A 10,369-nucleotide genomic window follows, 5' to 3' on the forward strand; every position below is an offset into this window, starting at 1 on the left:
AATTAAACTAATTTAGGAGTAATAGTGGATGCCAGACAAACAAGAAACACCAGCTTTAGACTATCTTCTACAATTGGCGGAAGCATTATCCAGTTCAGATCATTTGGCATCTTTGGTTTTATGGCACACTATTAAAGTGCAAACAGGCAGAAAATTCATCCACAAAGGAAAAGGAGGGTAGATTTTAGCATCACCTGGGAATAATGGCCATTGTAAAGCGTATCATAATGACTGCCTGAACTTTACAAATCCATCATATTCACTGCACTTTATGGAAAATCAAACACGCTTCATAAGGTCAGGTACTCCAAGCCATAGCCTTCTGTTCAACAGCAATTTCCTGTACCTGCTCAGGGCTTCTAAATATTAAGAAATCTAGTAGCTCAGAGATATTTTTAACATGCAGCTTAATTGTTTTCCTCAACAGGAGGAGCACAGTTGCTGGCTTTGTACAGAGTACCATCAAATATTGCCCTTGCATAAATCTGATTACAGGTCATGCTCACCTCCAGCATGAGGAGCTAGCAACTTTCAGAGTGAAAAAAAAAAAAGAAAACAAAACAAAAAAGCCCCTTTTTTCTCCAACGAGGGCACAGCCTAAAAAACAGCTCTGAAACAAGATATACCACACCTCTCTTCCACAAAAACACACTCACACTTCTCCATCCAAAGGTGTCTTTCCCACACCTGTTTCCCATGCATGCATCTGCCACACCACTAAGCTACCCCTTCCCTCTGCCTGCTAACAGAAAAGGTGGCACAGTGAACAGAGCTGCAGCACCTGCACCTGTATCTCATTGGCTATTCCCAGCTTGAAGAGCAGGCTTCAGATTTGAGGTGGCTTAATTCAGTGTTGGTATATAGGCTTTAACTTTTCTCTTCTTGTTTTAGATGTGATCTAAAGATCTCTTTTTAAACTGACGCTCTGGAAGTAAAATAATGTTATTTACCAATTTTATCTCTGAATAAGGTGTTTTCTTTTCTGAAGAAAGAGCTCCACATCCAATGACACACATTTCAATAAAAAAACTACCTAGTTTCTTCTGTTTGTGTGAGTTGGAACTTCCTAAGTAATTATTTTAACTATCTGAAGAAAACACATGTTTGCTTTTTTAAAACCATTTTGCTGTCATTTTATATTGGGTGTCACACTCTGACCCTATATAACTAGCCTGAAAACTGGTGTATTTTATTAAACAAAGTCAAGTTTTCATAGGCAGCTTAGTTTGTAGCTGACTCATGTCACTGATACACATGCACAAAGGAGACATTTCAGAGGAAACAACATGCCAATCAGCTTGGCATTCTGCTTGTCCCCTCTTCCCTGTGCCGACCCTCTTTTCATTTCTTCTTGCCACCACATGAACTCTGCCGGAGCAGGGAGGTGAACCCAGCAGGCAAAGATGCTGGGGGGCAGCTGGAACTGAATCTCAGGGGGAGGGAGGACATCTTTTTGCCAGAGTCAAGCTACCACTACACTTGGTGGTATCACGTGCAGCCCACCCCATATGTAACATGATACATTCGTGTCACCTTTATCATAGAAGGTCGGGAATACCCTTAAGATCAGCAAGCCCAACCTAACGCTACGGGCTTACCAGTAGCCGTGTCTCTATGGACCACGCTGTGAACACCTCCAGGGATGGGGACGGACGGAAGGCAGCGGCCCCGAGCGCCCTCTGGCGCACACGCAGCGCACCGAAGCGCTCTTGCCTCCAGAGCGGCGCCTTGACGGCATTGTAAAACGAGCGGCTCGTTAGCGAGAAGCATCGCAAATCCAGGCTCACCGTAATTAACGGCGCCGTGACGAGCGGGCGCAGTGTGCAATTAGAAACACTGTGGTTTTTTTTTTTTGTTGTTGTTGTGTTTGTTTTGTTTTGTTTTGTTTTTTCGGAATTCGAAGAGAAACAGCCTCCTCTGCTACATCAGTATTTCTTCTCCTGTTCCATTTTCTTTCCTCTGCTTCTTTGTTTCTCCGAGGAATTACCATCTCTCCGGAAAGTCATCTGCTCCACGTGGTGCTTTACCTTGTTCAGACGATTCGCAGTTGATTTCGTGAGAGATATTTGCCATTGCATGCCTCAAGCACACATCCCGCAAACAGCTTAAGCTGCCCCACTGCAGTCCTGGGGCTTTAGGAAGGGGTCTCTTGGAGTTCCCATACAAACAGCAGAATGGAGTGCACAACCGGACTTTGTTTCCTCAACGAAAATGTTACACACACAAAAAATAGCAAAGTTTGTAACCCCCTGCCAGGTGTGAGAACCTGAGACGCTTCTCTTTGGCAAATGGTATCAGGTTTAAGAGAAAGTGCGAGTTCCACGAAGAAAGGCATCGGGTTAAGCAGTGATTTCTCTCTTCTCTCTTTAAGCACTGATGGATCTCATCTACAAAACTCTACACTACTGTACGTAATTGGTATGACAGCGCCTTCTAAACCACACTAACAGAGCTGCTCTTTCCAAGGTGCTTCCTGATACTCAGGCTTCAACCTGATATACTTCAAGCCTGATTTATTTCAGTGCTTCCAAGCACACTTCTGACAGTGGGAGTGCCACAGAGTTAAGAGGAGCATCTTCTCCTACCCGGCCCCTTGAAGTCAGATGCTGAGCCTTGAGAAGAGGGAAGAAAAGCCACGGGAAAATGGGTAGTTGTGTACAACGGGTAGTTGTGTGCATGTGTGTGCACAGGTGTGTGTATGGGAAGTATTTCCTCTGCAGGGAACAGCTGCAGAACAACTCATATAACAAACTGTGAAATTCCAAAGACTATCACAGAACCACATAATTATGCCATACAATTTTGATTTGTGCTGTGGAAAAATATTTTAACTCAGTATTTCTAATGTAGAAAAAAGATGACCGTAAAACACAAAGTAAAATCCCTTCATTTAGTTCAGTTACAAATCCTTCTACCATATAGGCACACTGAAACCAAACTAATCAACTTTGCTTATGCCTATGGAGTGCACATTTTTATGTTCATACTTTAGCAAAACTGCCAGAGAAAATAGAGTTGTCATATAAATTGCCTTTAGAAACCCAGCTAAGCTGAACAAAAAATAGCTGCTCTTGAGCTTCCATTGAGACTGCAGCAATTTATGCATCTTATTTTTATTTAAGAAGTTTTATTCATTTCAAATTTGGATTCTTTTTCTTTTACAACATAATATTAACATAATAGGTCTATTTCTTTCTTAGTGCTCTTGGGATCTATCAATATCTGGTGATTTTAATGGAAACTGAGAGCTCAGCACTTTCCAATATCAGGGCTGGAGTGTGTAAATCAAGGGAATGCTTATGCATGAATAGGGCTGAGAGGTGCTGTTCTTTATAGGAGCTACAGGTCTGCTCCTCGGTCCTATGGTGCAGTATGAGCAGTGCAGATATATGTATATTCACACTGCTTTCTGTGCTGGCACGGGTGAAATCATGCCATGCTAGCTCAACTAACACGCATTATTTGCCAGAGGTTTCCCATTCTTGTCTGATCTATGATTCACAAGATACAACTGATTCAGGCACACACAAAAACACTACATTTATAGGTCTAATGTGACTGTTTAGTAAAGATTGGTGATTTTTGGAAGGATAGTTCCATACCCTTAGCTATAAAATCCACAGCGAATTGTACAGAAAGTATTCATACTTGACAGTCAGCTTTAGGGCTCAATAATATTTATTTGTATTTTATGCCCACAATTAAAGGGTTAAAGATTTCTGGAACAAGGATTAAGCCCACTGACTCATGTATCCTTTCATACAGTAAGAACAGCAACTTACACGATCTGCTTTGATCTTGTCCTTACAACATTTGCTTAATGAGACTGGGGTGATTAGTGACTGTGACTTAGAAATTAGCTTGTAATGGTAGCAGCTGAATGAATGCTGTCTCCCTGTCCCTGCAAGAAAAGAATAGAGAAATCCCCCCTTACTTCGCTCGTTCTCAAAGATGCAAGGAGATGACAATCAGAGGGATACAGCTATAAATCTGAGCTCATTAACTGGTATAGCTTTATTGGCTGGTTGGTTTATTTTTAATTTTTATTTTTAAGTAGGATGTGGTACAGCAAAGAAAACAGTAATATTAAAGGTAAATAAAAAAAAAGGAACAGAGGAAGAGCTGTGCACAGAACTCATCAGCTGTCTAATATCACAGTGAGCAAGCAGAACCTTCTGGTTACTGTGAACCTTGAAAAGTATTTTGTAGGAGCCCAGAAATGAATCAGAATCAGAGATTTCCCTCATGTTTAATTAATCTGAAGATGAAGACATTTGTAGCACTAGCTAGCAGGCTGGAAGGGCTGGGCATGGTGTTAGCTGTATGAGATCAGCTGGAGATGATGAAGGTAAATTAAGAAGGACTGTGAAGGTAAAGTAAAAAACACATATACTCCAGAGCTATGAAGAGCAAGGAGGACTCCAGGAGAAAAGTGGTACAGCTAATTGGCATTTTTCTTCATGGATTATTTAATGGTATTGTAAATCTTAGTATAGAATTCTTCCTGAGGGCTCTTTTTATTATTATTATTTTTTTTCACCAAGACCTTTCCTGCTTTAATTGATTAATAGGTCATTTTAGATGAATGTAACAAGGAAAACTCAATATAGTGAAGTGGCAGAACTCACTCCTTAATCTTAGAGAGGTCTTCAAAAAGTGTTAAGAAGAGATAATTGCTTAACTCTGTCTTTCAACTATTGATTTTCTCTTTATCCATTAAGTGGCTTTGTATCTTTGTATGTTCTTTGCACAAGAGCAAAAACTGTCTTAAAAATTATTTATGTCACATGCTTAACTAGAAATGTAAGTAATATCAGTTTATTAATCAGTCTTGATTTACAATGGCAGGGCTGATCTCTCAAACAAAATAGTTTCTGTGAAAATGAGAAAGAAGGGAAAAACAGGTTATCAGAAGTTTCCAAATCAGCGAATTTGAAAGGCCGTGTGGATGAAAAAGGTAAGAAAGAATGCTGTAGGTGATGGTTGTGAAGAAGTCACTCGTTTCACAAATTTTGCTGTTCAAAATTCTTCTTCTTTCTTATTCTCTTCAGCTGAAGGGTTAGGGGAAGGGGGGGAGGGGCTAAGACTCAAAGGAGAAACCTTGCCTTGGAAATGGAGTGCTAATGCTTTTGTTTGTTCTTTTTTACTTTGTGAAGAAGTAACTTATTTTCTGAGACCTTCCTTTTTTTAAAAATATATCAGATTCTTGTATTTACCAACTGATTTGTATTTAAAAGAGCAGTTACCTAGTTTTGGCTTGCTGTAGTGGAGGTAAGTGCCAGAACAGTCAGTTCTGTAGTACAAAATGCCTACTACTTGAGAATCAGCTTTTTAAATAAACATAATCTATTAGAATACTACATGCAATGGATTAGTAGAGCAAAGGCAACTATGATTTCTGGATGCTGTGAATTACTAATTCACCACCAGAAACAAAAAAAAAAACACATAGGAGGAAAAAGCATAATATTGATTGAGTGGCTAATGCTGCTGAGTGCTGACTGTCATCTGCTGAAACTCTACTAAGGATATCCGAGAAATGGATTTCTACTCTTTTGTATACTGTATCATGTGCTATGAGCAGCATCGCTGATTTCCCTGCAGCTAGTTGGCATTTAACAAACACTTCGAGTTCTAATTCAGACATGGAGAATCTCAGGAATTGCTGTGGATTGTCCTTGCTTACGTCGTTACAAATAAAAAATAAATAAATAAAAATAAAAATAAAAAAAAGGTAAAATGGAGCCACATTCTTCTCAGTCGTGCCCAATGAAAGGGCACGAGGCTCTGAACAGAAATTTAAATACAGGAAATCTCCTTGAAAATAACAAAAGAATTTCTTTCCTGTGAGAGTGGTGAAATAAGGGGAGGAGGCTGTGGAGTTCCTGTCCATGGAGGTATCCAAAGCCTGAGTGGACACAACCCTGGGCAGCCTGCTTCTGAGCAGAGCTGTGCAATTTCTTGAGATCTTTTGCAGCTTGGGCTGAAAAGACCAGTTAAGTCTTGTTTAAAGACTGAGCTTAGTAGTCTTTGTAGTAAATTCAATATTTAAATTTTGGAATTACTTACATATATGTGATCTTGAATGCAAAATGGTGGTAATTCAGTCTTCTTATGTGTTGCAATATGTTACTCTTATACAGCTGTGTTCAAACCACACATGGACTGCTAATAATGTGGCCCCAAAAGACTGTAAGCTTTTAACATTATTACATGATTTTTAGCAATTTCTCATGAGTTGATTGACCATAGCTTGAGTGTGGACTGTGTGCAGGTGACAACAAAAGGTGTGGAGGAGAGGGTGCAGTGCTAACTCTGTTTCTCATGCCCCATCCCACACTTGTTTAAATCAAAACCTGTGTGTGCTGTAGTAGGCGACAATGCAACAGTGTGCTACACAAGATATGAACTCATGCCACTTGGAAATCGTAGCATTTTACTCATCATAATGCTATTTCAACCCACCTACACGTGTGTGTGCCTATGAAGACACATAGATTTTGTTATTAAGTAGACATTTTCTTATTTAATTATTAAAGTTGGTTTTGTGTTATTTCATAAAATAATTTAATAAGTTAACTTCTTTGTATGTGTGTGGATTTGACTGCTTGCTTAAATGAGTTAAACAGGCATCTTCCAGATGAAATCAACTTACCTATGCTACATTTCAAGCCATAACAGCATTCTGAATGAAACTGAAATTATGGCTCCAGTTATGGTAAATAATGTTATACCTTTTGATATGTTGGCTAAACAGAGTCCAGTGAACAGCAAAAAATATGCAGCCTTGCTTTCCATCTGGTAGAGAAATTTGAAGGTAGGTTTCAAGATTGATGGAAAAAATAATCAATTTGTTCATATATTTGTGGTTCCATTTTCTGTCATCATAATTACTCATGAATTTTCAAATTGAACGTATAGAGTTACAATCAGATATTCAACTCCTAGAAAAAAATTGATCACATCAACACACAGTATGTTCACAGAATCATAGAATGGCCTGGGTTGAAAGGGACCTCAAAGATCACCTTGTTTCAACCCCCTGCTATGTGCAGGGCTGCCAACCACCAGACCAGGCTGCTCAGAGCCACATCCAGCCTGGCCTTGAATGCCTCCAGGGATGGGGCATCCACAACCTCCTTGGGCAACCTGTTCCAGTGTGTCACCACCTCTGTGTGGAAAAACTTCCTCCTAATATCTAACCTAAACCTCCCTTGCCTCAATTTAAAATAATTCCCCCTTATCCTGTCACTATCAATCCATGTAAACAGTTGTTAACCAGGCTTTTATAATATCCTTTTCTTCACAATCATGCCTTGTTCACAAATGTACATTCTTCCAAAAAGCAATAACGAACAACTGCTTTCAAGGATGAAGCATAGGAAGAGTAAAATTAGATAAAAAAATCTCTGATGTGCACCTTGTGAAACTCATTAAGGATTTGCAGCAATTACTTCAATTAAACCAAATATTGATGTATTAGTTTCCCAAAAACAAGGTCAAACATCCTGCTGGTTTTATGCTTTTTTTTTTTAATTCTTTTTTTTAGTGAAATTATGAAAATAAAGAAGTTTTATTACTCATAAACTTCAACTATGTTATATATTTTATACGTGGCCCCAAGATAATAATTCTTCACTTAATGTGGCTCGTGTAAGCTGAAAGCTTGGGCACTCGTGCCCTAAAAAAAGGATCCTGTTTCAGGGCAAAAACACTTGACTCCACACACAGGCAGAAAATAAAAGCAGAGGGAGGGTCAGAGGAGTAAAATATTTCTTACAGAGCAGAAATCACAGACATCATATATATCTTCTCTCATCTTCTTTTACTTCCTTCTTTTTTTTTTTTTTTTTTTTTTTTTTAAACACAGTATCTAATAGTGGTAGCTCAGGTGTATGTGGACAGCACTACTTGTGGGGCTCTGCACAAAAACAAAAAAGGTCAAACCACCTCGTTATTCCCTAGCTTACTTTCTTATCTAGATGATAACTATGTAGAGCCACCTTGCTTTTGTGCTGGATTTGCAGCTCTCATCTCTTTGAATCCCAAGGTTTTCCTTTGGCAATCTATGTGTTGGAGAAAGAAAGACATTTGAAGTGGTTAATCCAAAGGAAAGAGAGGCTAAGGGAGGCAGAAGCTGGCTTATCAAGAGAAAACTAATTCAGCTTGTCTTTCCCTTAGACATGCTCAGGAACTGAAATTATTGCCAGGAATTCTGCAGTGCCAACAAAGTAGAGTGCAGAAAAAAACAATGGTGGTGGTGTGTGCAGGAAAAGTTAAGAATGGCTTTCTGCATATTGATGGTGAACTACAATTTATTATAGATTTTTAAGGAAGGAACTAGGTGGAAGAAAAAGGAGAAAAAGAACAAAACAGCGCTGAGTAATCTAGAGCCTGTAAAGGATTTATTTTCATAAAAACTTATTTGCAGCAGATGCTTGAAGATTACTTTCCAGTGAATGGTTCTCAGATGTGCGTAGGGGCAGGACTATTCTAAAGGGAAATCCTGTATTTGACTTACCTCTCCTCTTTTACCAGGTGAGCATATACTGTTTTGAGATTGCTAGCCAACACAGAAGCTGATGTTTCTAGCAAATGTCTCTTCTCTTTTTTTTTTTTTTTTCCCATCAAAAAAATGGCATGAGAGTAGAAATTTCCAATTAAATAATAATTTAATTAATATTCTGTGCCAGCTTAGAATAATAAGCAGAAGTGATTTGTGCACTTTTTCCTAAAAAGGAATGCATAAACTTCACATCTCACAGTTTTTTATTACATTTAATTGGAGCAAGGGAAATGTCACCCTAATTTCCAAACACTGATTTTAAAAAGCTACAGGTAGTTTCCTTGTATTGTTAAGTTTGACCTGCAAACTGCAGTGGGGCATAATTCACATGTGAGAATCTGGAAAGCTCTCTTTAGGATCTGAAAATAGCCTTTCATTTATGAGTATTTTATGACAGTAAACTTAGAGCTTAAAGCAGGAGGGAGACCAATTTTTTATATGGTCTGCTAGTGATAAGACAAGGGAAAATTGTTTTAAACTGAAAGAGAGGAAACTTAGATTTTAGGAAAAAAAAAATCTTTATTCAGAAGGCAGAGAGGCCCTGGCACAGCCTGCCCATAGAAGCTGTGGGTGCCCCATCCCTGGAGGTGTTTAAGGCTGGATTGAATGGAGCCGTGGGCAGACTAATCTGATGGGAAGCCAGCCAGGCCAGGGGGTTGTGACTGGGTGGGATTCAAGGTCCCTTCAGCCCAATCCATTCTATGGTTCTTTCCATTCCATGATATCTTGTAGTTTGTTAAGATGGGAGCATTAAGGGTGACTGGAGAGAAGGAATTCCCACCTCTCCACACGTTAAATAATTGTGTTGCTATTTCTAACATTTTAATAGGAAAACATTTTGTAATTTCAACATTAGCCCAGAGTTCAGTATCACATCTAAGTCTGGAGACGTGGAATAGCATCATGGAATCATTAAGGTTCAAAAAAAATGGTGAAGGGCCTGGAGCATCTCCCCTATGAAGAAAGGCTAAGTGAACTGGGTCTATTTAGCCTTGAGAAAAGAAGACAGAGAGGGGACCTGATCCAGGTCTATAAATATCTGAGGTGTGGGGGCCATAGTGGTGAGACCAGTCTCTTTTCAGTGGTACGTGGAGACAGGACAAGGGGAAACAGACATAAGCTGCAGCATAGGAAGTTTTGCACGAATGTGCGTAAGAACTTTACGGTGAGGGTGACGGAGCACTGGAACAGGCTGCCCAGGGGGGTTGTGGAGTCTCCTTCTCTGGAGATATTCAAGACCCGCCTGGAAACCTACTTGTGCGACCTGGTGTAGGGAACCTGCTTTGGCAAGGGGGTTGGTCTCGATGATCTCTAGAGGTCCCTTCCAACCCCTACAATTATGTGATTCTGTGATTCTGTGAAAAAGACCTCCAAGATTGTCTTGTACAATTGTCAAATAGACTTTTAGAACACTTCACACTGCAGTAAAATCATTTCTTGAAGATGAATCTTATATTAGTTTCAAATTGTGTCACTTCAGGAGATTAGAACACAAAGCAGTGGTGCAGTGGATATAAAAAATGTAATGTATACCTGCAGTAGCCTTGGAAATACCAAAGCAGCAAATTTGCACTTGCCACTAGCTGAGTTACGATATGTAGGGGGAAGGAAAGAAGGTATTAGCAGAGGGAGGAAGATGGGGGGGAGGGGGGGCCTGGGAGGTGGCCCGGTCGATATGGAATGGCTTGTGTTAGGCCTCGAGGGGTGGAAGGGTTTTTGTGAGGGTAAAGAGCTGATTCACTGCCACGTTTTATGAGGGGATTGCCTCGCCTTGGAATGTGGGGGAGTGGTGGAGTCGGTGTG

The sequence above is a fragment of the Tetrao urogallus genome (genome assembly GCF_951394365.1).
Source record: "Tetrao urogallus genome assembly, chromosome: 6".
Classification (NCBI taxonomy): domain Eukaryota; kingdom Metazoa; phylum Chordata; class Aves; order Galliformes; family Phasianidae; genus Tetrao; species Tetrao urogallus.